Source organism: Argiope bruennichi, chromosome 1 (genome assembly GCF_947563725.1).
Source record: "Argiope bruennichi chromosome 1, qqArgBrue1.1, whole genome shotgun sequence".
Taxonomy (NCBI): Eukaryota; Metazoa; Arthropoda; class Arachnida; order Araneae; family Araneidae; genus Argiope; species Argiope bruennichi.
Genome location: NC_079151.1, coordinates 146,204,751 through 146,222,531, shown reverse-complemented (window position 1 = coordinate 146,222,531; position 17,781 = coordinate 146,204,751).

Genomic DNA, 17,781 nt, shown 5'->3' with positions numbered 1-17,781 from the left:
TTACAAATTGATATCCCATATTCTTTCCAAACACATTCATTTAAGGTATGACTATTATGCTCACAGATTACAGATTCCAAGTCAATTATATAAGTTAGTTAGTCATTATATAGTTTACTTCGTCAAATTATTTTGTCAAATCTTGCATTATATCCATGACGTCCATATTCGGAGTGCCTATTCCAGGTTGTTGTAAATTCCAGTCTATAGCTACGTCACTATAAACTCGTTGGAAGCGATATCACGACAGAGTCCCACCTCTAAGATCCAAGTTTAGATACTGAGATTTAAATTTCTCTGCTTTTCTGGTATCTGTCGTTTGTCAAGCTTTTAGGTGATACCCACGTGTTTCCGAAGAATGCTCTTTCTGAAATAGATTCTTATCCTTTAAAACCTCCACACTGGAGCTCCAATACTTCTTCACTACTTGCAGTGGCACACAATTATCCTTCTGAAAAATCTAACAGCGCTTGGGCTAAAATCAGAAAATACTCCGTTGTTTAATTTTAGATAAATTCTAGAGTGACTGCAAGCAAAAAGAGACTACAAGCACTTTCGTAAACAATCTCCTGTGTTGGTTCATAAAGATATTGTTTTGAATTCTCTTCTCCCATTATAGAGATACTTTTCAATTTCTTAAATCCCTATTCCTTTTATGTTGGTTAGGAAATTACTGGCACAGATTCTGCATTACTTTTTCTGTTTTAATTTTATTTTAAGTTTGTTCTAAAATTTCTCCAATTTTATTTTATTGTTTTATATTATCAATGATTCTTTTTTTTAATTCTTAAATTGCTTTCTCCTCTTTGCTTCAAAAAATCCAGTTTCTCTAAATTTCTAGGATATTTCATCTACTTTTCTACCATTTCTTCTCTTTTTTCCGTCCTCATTTTATAGCTATCTTTTCATGTCGAACGGTTTTAATCAAAGTTTCAGCATGTTCCTCTAAATCGAGTTTAGTTTTCAGCCTTTTTATTAAAGCCGTATTATTTCACAATACTTCACTGGAATGATTGCACTTCCAAACCGACCGTCAGTACGAAAGACCAGCCAGAATTAATATAACATAAAGGGAAAAGCTGTATATTCAGCACCTCCTAATTTTCATTAGTCCATTTCTATCACAACTTTTGGAATGAACCTTCACTCAATGTCAGTAGGGAGATGGAAACTTGAATTGCATGATAAGGGAAGTGCTATGCCATACTCTAAAGTGGTGCTCATGTAGGTCTGGGAGTGAAATTTGCGTGGAGTTTTTGGATTAACAACAACGGGCCAAACTGTATCGCCAAACTCTTTTCAGGACTTTTTTCTGCCAAGAATACCAATCTGTCTAAAATCATTATTACAAAGGACACAAGAATGCAAAAGGACATTCAAGTGCTTCAGTTTGCATATCATCATTCAAATACATATTTATGGCTAATGGCCTTCTTACATGTTAGACTTTTCCCTTCAATCCCTTGACCTACGAACTTATTTAAATTCCTAATTAAATGACATATCCTATTTGGACATTTATTATTATTTTAATTCCTATGATAATAGAAAAGGTTTTGAGATAGGGATGCGTTTTTAAGTGTTTTTTGCGATTATAAATTACCTACTGTTCTGACTTAATTGAAGTTTTAAAATTAAAAATGCAGTAATTTGATGCTTATGTCAGATTCGTCATTGCATGCGAAGGGACTCATAAAATGCCACTCGCATTGTCCTTAGCTACAAATGAGTTTCGTTAGAATCATCTATACTTATAATAAAGCTCAATGTGTGTGTGTGTGTGTGTGTGTGTGTGTTGGCGCTCTACAGGTCAGGTCATTTGACATACAGCTATCAAATTTGGTACATGTATACCTTAGAGGTCGGGAATGTGCACCTGGGGTCCCTTTTTTTGAAATTTTAATTAGAATTTTAATTATTAGTTAAAAACTAACTTTTCCGCCAAAAAAATCTTCCATTTTCCCCACCGCCAACTTTCAGTTATTTTTTTCTCCCAACAGAATTGAGGCTAGGGTTAACATTTTTCGGCCGATTATTTCAAACGATTCTGTTTATTTTCTTAATGTTTTATGCATTTAAAATTAAACATTGTTAATGAATCAATCTTTCAGATTCATTCTGAAGTACTTTTGAATTAAAATAAAACAGAATAAAGGAAATTAAAAATTTCTAATCCGCATAGCGTTACCCCAACTGGCGTAGAAAAAATCACGTATTTGCGTTACGTAACCGGCGAAGAAAATTCACGCATGCGCATTCTGTTCTGATTGTTGCCATGACAACGTTATCAATGGATGATTTAAATTATTTTTGGGTTCGTTGCATGCTTTTGTAAGTAAATTGTATTTATGTTAGTTATATATTTTTTGTATATGCTTATAGTTTTAAGTAGTTTTTTTAAAACCTTGTTTTCAACCGTTTATTTTAAACTATTCGTTTTATTTTCTTAGTGTTTGATGCATTTAAATTTAAACATTGTTAATTAATCGATCTGCTCATAATGAATCTAAGAAAATTTTGTTGACCAACTCTTGAGATATTACATAAATTAAAAAATATGTTCTTTAGTGCCCATAAAGTTTAAACGCTGAGTGACTCTATTTTCAGTTATCAGATTATAAAAAAATGCTTTGTTTCAGTAAAAAATATTATTATATTAATTGAAGATAAATTCTTTCCACTTTAATTTAAAGCATAAATTCTACCGTTTTCAACCGTTTATTTTAAACGATTCGTTTTATTTTCTTAGTGTTTGATGCATTTAAATTTAAACATTGTTAATTAATCGATCTGCTCATAATGAATCTAAGAAAATTTTGTTGACCAACTCTTGAGATATTACATAAATTAAAAAAGATATTCTTTAGTGCCCATAAAGTTTAAACGCTGAGTGACTATATTTTCAGTAATCAGATTATAAAAAAAATGCTTTGTTTCAGTAAAAAATATTATTATATTAATTGAAGATAAATTCTTTCCACTTTAATTTAAAGCATAAATTCTACGGGTGCTAACAGAAAATGAGAGAGATACATATTACGTTATGACTGAAGGCCTTTATAATATTATGAATGAATTATATGATAATCAAAATTTGAAGTTTTAAAATATTTTGATGAGGAAGTTATTAAAGTAGAAATTGCATAAAATATTTAATTATTAAAATTTTAACGAACATTAAGATTGGCGATCCGGCTGGTCGCCAAAGGCGGCTAGTTATTAAATAAAGAACAATTCTTATTCGTGGAAATATTAGTGTCAAATTTACATACTCTTTCATTTATTCAGGATCCTTTTATTTTGGAATATATGCGTATAACCTTTTTTTGATTCCTGATTTCTATACCAAGAACATCAGTCTCGTGTTAATAAGTATTATAAATATTGAGAGTCTTTTTTCTGCATTCAATTCCAACACCAATATCAATTCCGTCTCTGAATCGCTTTCACTGCAATAACATTGCAATATATTTACTTAGGTATATGCTACTTGAATCGAATAGAATTCATATAAAATTATCTGTATTTTCCCTTTTTACACACGCAGTTAAGGTATATAAAATCCCAAACACTACTGTTATGATATTTTCATGATTTTATACACTCTTCCAAATATCGATAGCGTCAAAGAGATACCGCATAATATCTCGTGCTAATAGAATATTTTCTTTGATTATGTTAAGCGTTAGAAAACCTGATAACCACCATTATCTTAAAAGTGCATGTTAATTATTCCAGGTAAGTATTTATTTGAATTATTTATGAAATTTTCATACAAGAAACCTGTTTATGGTAGTCGTGAAATTAATTTGTATTTAAATTAATTATTACATTACATATTTCTTAAACAATCAGCAAGGATATGTAAGTTTAAATGTTTAGAAAGAAAAAAAAACCTAGAATTCTTCTCGTTTTTTGAAATAATATCGTCTTAACTGGTGTAAAAGTAATAACAGGCTTTGAATTTGAGATGCAGAATTTTTTTTAAGGAGGGAGGAATGCATTCCTCATCGATAATTGATTTAGCAGAGTTAGCAGATTTAAGCAGGATATATTTTGTGCATTTTCAATATTATTATAATATGCTTCGTTTTATTTTAATATTAATTAATTATTTACATTTTCCCTTTAATATTATTATATAAACTGATTGAGCTAAATTTCACAATCAATTTTTAAAAATAAATCTGTTATGTTTAAAAACGTTTCGTAGGTTTAAATTCTTTTACAATTAATCTAATAGATGGCGCTGCTATTCTCCGATGTTAATTGAATGTTAGTTACTAGAGGAATGATAACAGTTTAGTCCTATTTTTCGATTTCTTTAAAATTACTCATTTTTCGCCATCTTATTATTATACCATATGAATATATTATCTATCAATAACGTATTATTCCATATCCATCCCTTTACTATGACACTCTGATTTCCCGAATCAAACTGAATTCTTTTCCCTAGGCCGATGATTCACTTCAGCAAATTCTATTAATTATTCAAGTCTGTCTGGAAAGCAGATATGAAGCGAATATTAAAATTTCCTGAAAGGTAATATAAATATTAACGTTACTTATAAATTAAGAATATTTCATGCATTGTTAATGTTATTTATCTTAATACTTCAATTATTTTTTCTTTTACTATTTAAATTTCGAGATGTATGTTTTGTCCGAATCTTGGATGCGTCTCTCAAATTTGCCTTTTCATTTGCGTATAATATTTATGGTCAAAAAATTCGTAAAAGATTTATTTCTCTGAAAATAAGCTTTCATCGAATTTATCTGAAAAATGATTCAATTTTCAAAAGTAAAAGAAGCATTACGGTTTTTCCAAATAAATAATTAATAAGAAATTTTCATAGATGCTTTTGACGATTTTCATCGGCGTTAGCCAAGATAACGTTAACGCATCCTACTCATTTTTAAAATTTTTTTATCCATAAATACGATAATGACAGAGGTGGCTTTTATGTATTGTTCAAATCGTTTTATATTTGAAATGTTTAAAAAAATATATAAATTCAAAAGGAGTAGTTTTTTTTTAAATTTACATGGATAATACAAACGTAAAATTTACATGGATAAACAAGCGTTTTCTTTACAAATTTGTAAAGAAGGAAAAAAAATGAAAAGCGAGAAAATGGAATATTTTGAAGGGGAGAAAATGTAAACGGTCAATTCAGTAATCCTTGGAAGTCATAGCCACAACGCGCATGATTTAATTGGTTTAGTTTAGCTATATTAACATCCTATTTTAAAGCAGGGCTAGGGCTATTTAGGGACGGATCTTGTCATTTTGAATCGTGGTCAGATGACGAGGACGACACCTGAGCTGGCACCGCCTCCTCCCTAAACTTCCACACCACGCCAGCAGGAGGACGTTTGATCCCGACGGATTTAACGTGCACCAGACACGCTAAATACAGTGTATTTCAAGGTCTTCGTTTGTAACCAACGGATTTATTTAATTTCGTATTTAAATGACGCATCTTATTTGAGACATTTATTACTCTTTTAATTTCTATAATAATAAAAGGGCATTTAAGTTAGTAAAGCATTTGAAATGATTTTTGCATTTTAAATTACTTAATACTTTAATAGTAATTTTAAAATTAAAAATTCAATCATTCGAATCGCGCGTCATTGCACGCGAGTTAAAAAGTGATTATCACATCCACCCACAGTTATAAATGAAATTCGTTCGAATTTTTATTAAATAAACGATGGTTCTCCTTCATGGAAATATTACTGTCCAAAAACACAAACTCCCTAATTTATTCAGACTCCTTTATTTTGGAATGAATGCTCACAGACTTCTTTGATCCATCAATTCTATGCCACAAGAACAATATCTTGTGCTAACAAGAATAAGTAGTGAAAATATTGACAGCAATATTTCTCTCAGTACAGAATTAAATTCAAAAATGTAGTCTTTTGATGCGCGAGTCAAGCTCGTTATTATATGCGAAGAATACTACGATAGGATGGGACACAACTTTATTAGAAAGAGTCAAGTACACAGTAAACAAAACAGCTGCAAAACTACACTATCTACCAATAAGTATTTAGACACCCATGCAAAGGAGGATATCTGGGTGATCTACGTCACGCCTTCTGCACTTAATATTCGTGTAGAGAATATCGTTGGCATGAGTGTTGAATGTTGCCACAAAATTCCGATCTGTCTGACTTCGAGAAAGGATTAGCTGACAGATATCATAGAAATAGCCGATCCTTAACCTCACGTATCTAGTGAGTTAAACATTCCAAAATCGATAGTGGCTTTTGTGATTAAGATGTGAGAGGTGAATGGTGATTGTCGATATATGCTTCGACCCGGCAAACTTACTAAACTAAAAGGTAGAGACCGATGAGGGCCGTCCATAGAAATTCGGGAAAACGGCACCAAACCGAAGGTCACATACTCCAGGAGTTCCAAAGAACACCCGGGACTGTTGTTCAGACAAATACCATCCGTAAGAATGCACATTTGCTTGGTTTCATGGTCGTGCTGCCATCCATAAACCTTTGATTACAAAATCCAACCACACTGCTCGGTTGAAATGGTGCAAGGCACGTCGAAATCGGACTGTAGAAGAGTGGAAACAGGTTCTCTGGAGTTATGAATCAAGGTTCAATCTCTACCAGGCAGATGGAAGAGTCTGGGTCTGGCGTATGCATGGAGAACGCCTTTTGCCAGAATACATTATGCCTACAGTAAAGTTTGGCGGAGGTGGAATGATAGTTTTGGGATGTTTCTAGTGTTTTGGACTGGGAAACGATACCAATTCATAGTAAGCTCAACGCCAACCATTACTCCACTATTCTAGATAACAGCTTCTTACGGATTGAGGCAATTTTACGGGTTGTATTATTATTTCCAGGATGAATACGCCACCTGTCATACTGCGAGGTCCACCATGGATTGGTATTATGACACTGAGATGAACCGACTGGCCTGCTCAGAATCTAGACTTAATTCCTATAGAAAACCTCTGGGAAGAGTTGGATCGCTGAATAAAGAAGTGCAGCAACCATCCAAAATGGGCATATCTTCTACAAGCCGAGTGGAAGAAAACACCACTCTCCCTCATCCAAACACTTGTGGGAAGCTTGCCCAGAATGTTAAGGCTGTAAATGCCTCAGGTGGAGACTCTATTAATTATTGAATATGAATAAATTGTTTTTAACTCTTATCACATGGCTCCAATTACTTATTGGTAGATAGCGTATTAAAGATGCCGGCTTTATTGTCTATTAGACTTCGATTCTTAAAAATATTTATTGAGCTGATCATGAACATCAACTTCTGCATAAGGGATTTAGTTGAAATAAAACATAATCAGTAGCTAAGAGTGCTCATTGGTAAACAAAGGAGGCTACTTTAAAATGCGAGGAGTCACAGGTTGCAGTGCTGCCAAATGCTTTCATATGTATTTCCATTCCATTTACTTTTATCCATTTATCCAATCCATTTACTTTTATTGGTTTCCATTCCTTTCAATATCAAATGAGATTACAGCAGAAACTGTTTGGTGATGTGATGCCAGCGTTTCACGGCAAAGAAATGTTGAAGGCCTAGAACGGAAGAAAATAATTCAACTTTTGCTTAAAAGATTTTAAATTATTAACTAGTTCTACAAGAATTACTTTTATTGCTTAATAGGGGAACTGATCTCGAATTAATTTGTTTTTGAGACTATTTTCTTAATTTTTGCAAAAAAAAAGTGGTTAAATAGGGCAGGGTCACTTCGTGTGAAGTTCACCGAGTTGCTAAATGAGAAAAAGGCGGAAACTCATTTTCTTCACGATTGATTGACAAATAGAATTGTGTTTGTTACGAATTTTTTTAAAAATTAAAATAACATGAAATACGCCGCTCTCACCTACCAACACTCTCACTTACAAGAGATATATCAAGACAAAATATAGATAAAATAATTTATTATTCAAGAAAGCATTTTAATTCTTAATACAGAATACTAGTTTTAACAATACTCCGTTATCAATAGATTGATTGGAGGTTTATCTAGTTGAAAGCAAGAGAGGTCATTTCAAGAGGAAATTTTATTTCACTGTCTTTTCTCTCAGTTTTGATTAGTTTTATTGTAGATCTCTTTTTATTTTTACTTTCTCGTATACAAAGTGCACAAAGAGACAGTTTTGGCGTCATAAAAATTCGATCTAGAGATTTTAATGAATTTTAGTTTCAATTCTCCCCGTTTAGTTACATTAACGTCCCGTTTTAAAGCAACACTAGGGCTACTTTGGGACGGACATCGTCATTTTGAACTGCAGTCAGATGACGAGGACGACACCTGAGAAGGCGTCCCCCCTCCACACTTTGATATCACAACAACGGATGGATGTTTGTCCTCGACGAATTTAACGTGCACCAGACCCACTTTCACGACATCCTTCGGTGGAGTCGGATCTCGAACTTGAAGCCCTCTGGTTCCGATTTCGAAGCCGAGGCCTTACTATCAAATATCCCTGGAACCAAAACAACCATTCATGGAACTATGCCCGTCTGTCTATGAACACGATAATTGATGAAATGCGAAAAAACTAGAAGAATAAATTTTGCATGCGATCTTCCCATCAAGACTATAAGTTTCTGATCTATTTTAGACTTGACTCGTCAACGAAACTCGAGACGGTCAGTCTGCTTTCTCATTCGAATGTGCATGAATAGGATAACTACAAACACACAGAAAGATGTGAATGAAATTTAGTATTTTGAATCAAATGCTTCTAAAAGAGGGTCGTCTATCGGTCTGTATATTTGCGTAAATTGCAAATGCAACAGCTCAAAAGCACAACAATTAAGATAAATAAAATTTGGTATATGTTCTTGCAACGAAACGTGTGAACATGTGTCACATTTTGGATTGGTCAAAGAAAAGGTTTCCAAAATGTTTACTGGGTTTATATTATTTTCCTCAGTGCATCATCCCGGTAAGCCCGATGACGCACGAAGATAAGTGGATGAAATTTGGTACGCCAAGACTCTTAATATCAATAAGATGTTAGAAGAAAATAGTCTCTGTCTTTGTGCATGTGAACATTAAAAAGCATAAAACTGATGTAGATATAACTTGACACGGTTTTTTTTAGATGAATGTAATGTCAAATTTTAGAAAAAATTTGTAATTTGATGAATCGTCTATCGATATATTTGTTTATTCCTATATGAGCGTGATAACTCCAAAAATCAGTAAGCTAGATGAGTGAATTTTAGTATGTGAACCTTTCACTCGAAAAAATTGGCGAGCTTTGAATAATTTTGGCCTGAATCTGTTAAAAAGATAATTTCTTTGTTTGTCCGTATGCATATGAATCCATACTCAATACAATAAACAAAATAAATGAAATTTGTCGCATTATCTTGAAGCCCAAACTCTAGATCCAGGTGAAAGATTGGTTGAAGTTAAAAATAAAATTATCCATACTGTATACAAAAATAGTACACAAAAATATCGCTGAAACATGCTTATTATAATAAAATTGCATTTATGAAATCTAATTTTTCTCTTTGCCATCAATGATGAAAAAATAAAGAAACTTTATAGCAACTGTTTCATCCGTACATCATCTATATCTGTCTTGATTATGTAATGTTTCCCCGTTTTCCTCACATGGTAACCTTCCGATCAGATGTAACGTCACCCGTTTTCTCACACATAGTTAAGTGCATACGGATTTCCAGATGTGGATCTTTTTCACTAGTCGAGTCATTGGGTCTGGTCATTTGTTGTATCCAGGTGAAGGGCCACAGATGTGTGTCTCGTCGTTTCAAATAGATCCAACATGTCTTCAAGGGAGAGGAATGTCAAAGCAACCAGATGCTAATTTTTTTTTCCTTTGAGAAGAGATTCCTTAAGAAACGATCGATCACCAGCAACCGTTGTCATTAAGTTCAAATCCAGGCGCACTTCAGCTGATGTTAGCTACGAATTGATTATAATTAACATGTGTTCAAGCGGTGTCGGCCACAAAGGTAGATCTTTAACTCCCACTCCCACGATCGAGTTGAGACAGTTAAGAAAGCGTTGCTGAACAGCTATTGGGTAATAGGGAACTCAGGTTCACTAATAAGAAACCAGAGGCGGATCTCTGATGGAAATAAAATGCGGTATTTTTTCCCAGAGAATAGGAGTAAAAGGCTTCGAATTAGAAAAAATTGTTCCTGATTTTTTGAAAAACTCCGTGTGATCGGTGGATTTCTGGAGAGACCCTAGAGTAGCCGTTTAGAGCTAACAGCCTGTTGGCGGTTATTTTGGTGGCTTATTCTCCGATTTGATCTAGGAACTATTTTGTAACTGAACTGTTGTTTGTTTTTTATAAATAATATTAATCTATATGAGAACAAGTTATTTTTTTTGGTACATATATAAGGCTGTAACTAAAAGAATTATTTTGTTACATCACTCTCTTATTTGGTCGGGTTTGGCCAAGATGTTATAATTGCATAAACTGTTATATTTTATAAGTGATGATTTTTACATCACGCAGTTTGATGAAAAAAAAATGACAGCCTAAATGTAAATATTAGTTAAAAGCGAAAGCGACACTTCTACTTTGGAATTGTCCGAAGAATGCGAACTCTTTTTAAATCACAACTTAGGAAACTTCACAACTAAAAAATTTGATTGAATACTGCAATCTGTTTAAATCAGTTTTGAAATAAAAATAGTATAAAATCAGTTTTGAAAAAAAAAATTATTAAAATAATGAGAAAAATTTGTTTGGTAATAAAATTGTTATCAACAGAAAGCTAATTTTTTAAATTTTAGGATGGTAAAAAAATATTTATTTTTTATTATACAGCCCGGAATTACTGCAGAAAAAAAGCGCTAAAAATGCAATCAATTTTTAACTAGTGAAGAAACTAATAAATATTTACAAAGCGTTTCTTAATGACTTTCTACTACCAAAAAGCAGTTACGGCTAAATATTAATAATTCTAAGTTTACATATCTGACCTGAAGAGCGTTGCTTTCTATACGATATATTTTTACATCACGAAATTTAATGAAATTATGCTTATCTATAAACAGGTTCAAATTCAAACAAATGGAATTATGAAAATATTGCGAAATTAGTCACATTTTCAATTAGTTTTATTTTACTCTTTTTGGAGTGATTATATATAACTACTTCATAAAACATTCAAAGAAACCATTTTTAAAATAACTCAAACCTTGCGGATATAATTGGAACAGGAAATAATGCATTCATCTCAAAACTGACAAATGAAGAATGTAGAAGTTTCAAAACCGTCGTTTCCGTTTTCAATTCGCTCTTTTACCGGTTATTCAACTCAGGCGTATTCAAAACTTCTTTTCTTTGTCGACAAATTAGCATTCAATTCAATGCTCGTATGCATGCAGTTTTATTTTCCATAAAAAGAGATATATCAGTTACAGCGCTTAAGATGTGGCATTTCCTTTTAAGGCAGGTGATTACATTGAAAAATCAATTGTTTTGCCAAAATATAAAATATTTTTTACACAGTATTCATAAATTTTTGAATAATCATCTTCATAAAACAGTATGATTTTTATTTCTAAGCTTTCAACCTGGATGTTATATTCATTTTTATGTTTAAGTAATACATATTTTAGTTTTATTTTTCATCTTTAAATACTACTTTCTCAACTTCTAAATTTGGTAGAATTTTTGCACGGAAAACATCGCAAATTAAAATATAATCCATATTTTTAATTCAAATATGATATAATAATTTTTCAATACGTTCTGCAGCTCTTGAACTAGAGAATAAGCAACCTGTTTATGAGAAAAAAAATTGAAAATTTCATATTATTCGTGAGCCGAACCCTAATATTTCAAGATTAGAAAGAAGAAAAGTTTCTTTTTTAGCTCAAGAAGTAGGAAATACATTTATTAAATTATCTGCAAGATTTTGAGCAATCATTTGATAAACTTTTAAACTAAAAGGATTTTGATTCGTACTTATTTAGCCCCCCCCAGAAAAAAACACCCCTTTTTCAATTTATATATATATTTTTTTACATTTAACAGGTATATTTTGGTTTCATTGATGTTTTTTTAAAATCTATTTCATGCAAAAATTCAAAAATATCACAGTATCGAGATGGATTACGTAAAATTCCTAATGCAAGCGTGACAGCAACTGTTAGCAGTTCGTTCTTGACTATTGATTTGTTCTTGATTATTGTTAGCAATTGACTGTTGATGTGTGCTTTGTATGGGCCCTACCTTACCTTAGCATGCTTTACTGGTGACATTATTTTACAGTACAGTGGCTGTTCTTAAGCAAACCTGCTTGTCTTATGTGCAGAGCATATGACGGGCAGTTATGAACATCGAAACTGACAGTTTACACGCAGCAGTGGAAAAAGTCATACACCGCATGCAATATGTTGTACACAGGGAAGATCAGCATATTGAAAATGTTGCACGGTTTCCAGGGTATCTTAATATTGATGAATAAAAGATTATTTTCTGTGAGTTTCATGGATTCATTCATAACTGTTCTCTCACAGCGCTAGAATTTCCTCTATTGGCAACTTTCAGTACCAATGTTTTTTTTCTGTGGAATTCTTCTTCCCATGCCTTCCACGGTCTGTATATGAAATGTGGTTTCATTTCGTTCATTCGTTTTAGCTGCAGATACCGTCAAACAAGGAAAGTTATTTTATGGCCACCCTGTATATCTTCACTTGTAAATTTTTCTAATTATCGCAAATACGGAGCATGCAATGTGAAAGTCTTGTAGTCGTCAAAAAAATTTGCACTGCAAATCTCCACGTTTAAGACTTGCCAGAATCCGAAGAACCATCTTTGGAGACATTTTGATCATATCAATGTAGATGATCTTCACACCAAAACAGCAAATATCTATTGAATTGTGAATGAAATTCATCAACAAAAAGTCTAACAGTCCTTTCGACTTCAAAAATATGCTTCAACAGTTAAGATTATGAGGTATATTTGGACAAGTTCGTACGACATCCTGCAGAATGGTTTATTCATGGCTATCTAATCAAAATTACTGATGTGAATGGAATAGAAATTTTTACAGATGGTCCGAAAGACGATAATAAAGTTGGAACTGCATTAATAATTTGCTGCTATGGGATAGAGATAGATAAAAGTCTTGGGAAATTATCGAACCATGCCACAAGTTTCCAGGCCTCTAAAGATGGCCATTGAATATTGTGAAAGGATGGACGACTGGCAGAAATGCTCAATTTTTTTTTTTCAGATTCTCTGTCATTCTTGTGAAATTATAGAACCGTGCCACAAGTTTCCAGGCCTTTAAAGATGGCAACTGAAAATTGTTAAAGGATGGAAGACGGACATAAATGCTCAATTTTTTCAGATTCTCTGTCAGTTTTGTGAAATTACCGAGCCATGCCACAAGTTTCAAGCCTTTAAAGATGTTAATTGAATATTGCTAAAGGATGGCGGATGCACAGAAATGCTCAATTTCTTTTAGATTCTCTGTCAGGTCCTACAAGCCACACAATCATTTCACAATTGTAACAGGGAAATATAGACCATAGAAAAAAAGATTTTAAAAAAATGTAAAAATTAACAAGCGGATAGAGTTAAAATGGATTAAGGCCCATATTAAAATATATGTCAATGAAAAGGCGGATCAATGTACAAAATTTGCGGGGCAGAAGGAGAGTGTTGATGTAATTGTCCCTAAATCAAATGGTGTCTTAAAATAAGAATTGAAAGAATAAATGAGGCTACGATGGTTTAACAGATAGTATAAGTCCAGAAAAAGGAAGAGTAACTTATGACTTTATTCCGAACTCAGAAATTAAAATAAGAAGATAATATTCACTGATATTCCAAATTATGTCCCAACATGGGAGCTTTTTTGTATACTTCCAAAAAATTTGAAGAATTCTGGAGAATGAATGCATCTGTGGAGAAATTGGAACTGTTTATCATTATTTAAAAGATTGCATAGAAGTCTTGAAATTTAGAAAGAATCGAAAAATTGAAAATAATGACTTAAGTCAAACAGCACCAGAAAATTTTAAAGCACAAAAAACATAATATTACCAACTTATTAAAAGTTTTAAAGTATTTGCCTTTCTTTTGTTGTGGAACGAAAAATAGGGAGTAATATTGAGAATTTTGAGGAGATTTTCTTAAAGTAGTGCTTGCTCTTTGTTTAACTGGATGATAGGTAGGTGTACGAAAGGTGAGGAGGTAGATCAGAGATTGGCCACTTTGTGGTTGGGGATCAACTGCCTCGAAGAGAATGTCAATTCGGTGAATCAGCTGGTGTTATGATAAAGACAGAAGTTGGCCACAACAAATCCTGTCGATACTGCTTCGTTCAGTGGTGGCTGAGGGGTCGACTTTACAGAATAAGGAGCCATTTTGTCGTCATCAAAGAGAATGATGCGCCCCAAAAATGGAGAAAACTTCTCAAATGAATTCATCATTTTTTTAAATTATTATTTCTAGAACTGCAAAGCTATATTAGGTTTTGGAGCAAACTGGCCAAAGGTCAAACAAAAAGGGTGGCTTTAATGGTATAACAATGCTCTTTCCCCCTCTTCTGTGGAATTGAAAGGGGTGCGTGATAAAACTACTGCGAGTGGCCTTCCCAAAAATTTTTCACGGGCTATTTCCCTCCCTTCTTCATAAAAACGCAAACATGAATGTTTTGCACTTTGCAGTTTCGTGATGAAAATAAAATATGCATTTTGGAGGCCTTTTTACCCTAAGCTAAAAATTTTAAAAAAATTGACACTGAATTACAATTTTAGCAACACAATAAAAATATAAAATTTCACATATCTAAGTCGTTGCGTTTTTTGAGTTATCATATTTACGAATGTACAAGCCAAAAGAGGATTAACCCGTCGATGACTTGTTTGATAAGGAGGTGCTTTTTACTCTATACGATAAATTATATCCATCTAGCTTTTTGTGTTTTGTAGTTATTGTGTTCATTTGTACTTATTTATTTATTCTTTTTCTGTCAGAAAATGTTATAAAAAGAGGATAAACTATATATTATTTTTGTCATTATTCCTTTTTATCTACTCCTTTATCAATAGATATGAGGTTTTACCGATGTTGGATATAACACACTCATCCTGTTAAAAAACTGATTTTGATTCGAAATTTGGGCTAACAAGCATTTTATTTCACTTGTGCCAACTTACCTAAGTTAGGTAAAACGCTTTGGAAATGGAAGTGAAATATTCTGTAGGGAATGATTTATTTAATATAAATAATAGGCAAAGTGATATAATCCATGAACGCGTGAAGGCAACTCATTTTTATAACGGAAAGTGGATCCGCAAAGCAGAGGATGACCACTAGTGAATGATGCTGTCAATCTTTTGCCAGTACATGAAGTTAAAGCGTATAATAAGGTTTAATGAAATACAAATTTGCTTCACAAATGTACGAATGACATAAAAAATGGAAAGCAGTGTGAAACGCACAACGTCAAGTAGGACGTGTATCAAGAATAAACCTTTGGACTCACTCGAGTTAAATTTTCAAAGGATGGAGTTGTTGCTCTTTTAACGTTTTGTATTACATTCATAAATCTGTGTTATTTGTTTTATCTGGCTTACAATTTTTCCCTTACTAATTCAATGTCAGCGAGTTCTCAGAAGGTGTCATCTTTGTGACCCCGTATTAATCTATTGCAACAAGATGTCTGTTATGACGCATAGATAATCCATAGAAGTTTGTCGGTAGAGTTCCAAGACACCCTGCGCACTTCGTTGAGTATTTAATTTTAATAACCCAACAAAAGATTAAATAATTTTATGAAGGTGGGAAAAGCAGGTTGAATGTGCAAAGTTTTCGTTGGGTTTTACTTGCAATCTTAAGTATATTCTTTATAGGCATGCTGCCTATTGCAATAGTTTCTAAGATTAGTAACATAAACTGCAGATAAGAAAACTAGTATTAAACAATAAGAGGATAGAAAAGCCAATGAAATTTAGCAAATCGATAATCTCTCATAACAAATAGCTTTTGTACTGAATGCTTTTCCATACCTAGAATTGTTTAGAAATGAGGGGCAAAAAGGGGACTTTTTTGTACCCCACCTTTGACTATCTTTAACATAAAAATGCTTAAATAAAGGATATTATATATTAATTATGTGATGCATCGTCATGGGATATACACGATGCAAAAAAGATTCAGAATCTTTATAAAGTAAATCATTTGTTCTATACTTACCAAATTCAGTCTACAAATACTTCTTGGATAGTTGGAACTCACTGAGAAGGGGTTTTTCAAAATTCTCATTAAAATTTTAATCAAAAATCTATCGACATTTTAACGTTTTTATTCAATAACTTGTGAGCATATTATCATACATAAATAGAGCATCAGTGGCATCAATTTTATTTTCAAAAATTATTTCGTTTCATTTTAATAAATGTTTAAACATACTTTTCATTGTTTTGCATGAAAGCGTTAATTCTATATTTTTTTATGTGTTTACGTATTTGTTGTGATAATTAATAGTAATTTTTTTAAAAAAATAATAGAATTACAGACGAAGCATTACCATGCTATTATTATGTTTCGATTCAAATCACCTCTGAATTTTCTAACTTAAACAGAAACAACTGTTTAAAAAACTCTCATTACAGTACACTCTCGAATATCTGGCCTAATGTGGCTGAAAGGCAGGCCGGACAACAAAAAAGCAGGATAGGCCGAAGTTTTATGAACTCATTTCTTTGCCCATCAATATCAGAAGACAAAGTTTTTATACCAAAACTCACAGTTATAATGCGCATTTTCTCACTTCTTATTGAGTACGAAGCACTCCACTTATCTGTAGCCACGTAGAATGTGGACGCGACAGAGGCCCGGTGAATCATAGAAGCAGTTTCCGGTTACGCGTCGAGTTCAAATAAAAGGCTCTGTACTGGCAGTTTATATATGCTTGTATACTGCACTGCATGTTTAAAGAATTTATGAGAGAAAAAATAAGTTAAAGGATATAAACTGTTCACATTTCACCATAAATTATGTAATACCCAACTTAAAAGCAGGAAATATAAACAAAGCTTTAACTTAAATTATAGACCTAGTTCTTAAGAAAATTGACTGAAACTGATTTTATTTTTTACTGATAAATAATCACATAGAATATTGTAGACAAATACTGTACATACTGTGCAGTTAGAATCAAGAACAGTGGCAACAACTGAGGTCCGTTGCTCACTGACGAAACAATGAACAATGAGCAGAACGCTGCTCTTTTTCTGTCATAACTTGTATTTTGCGCACGTCATGTCCGAAGATCGTAGCAGACGTCCGCTTCCAATGCCTTGGCAATGTTGCCAATGCAAGCCTTGCCTGCCTCATTTAATTATGATAAAATAAAAGAAAACTAGGTCGATAGTATGGAAGGCGGGTAGCCGCGAACCAGATATTCATGAGTGTACTGTATTTGCATTCTCACACTCCCTCTGTCATCGACATAATTCCAACTATTTTGATATAGCAAAAGAAAATAAAGCAAAAATGATATTAATTATTTTGGGGCAAATGATATCTGCATTCGCCTTGCATTCAATTTTAAATATTATTTAATGTTATTTATATTTAAATATTATTAAATATCATTTATATATTATTTATATAAATTCAAATTAAAATATTAAAATTTAACTCACAGTGATTCATTTCACAAACATGAGTAAGAGCTCAAATGGATTTCAACGTGCTCCTAGAATGACGAGTAGAAATGTTAGTGAATAGATGATGATAGGGAATTTGAAG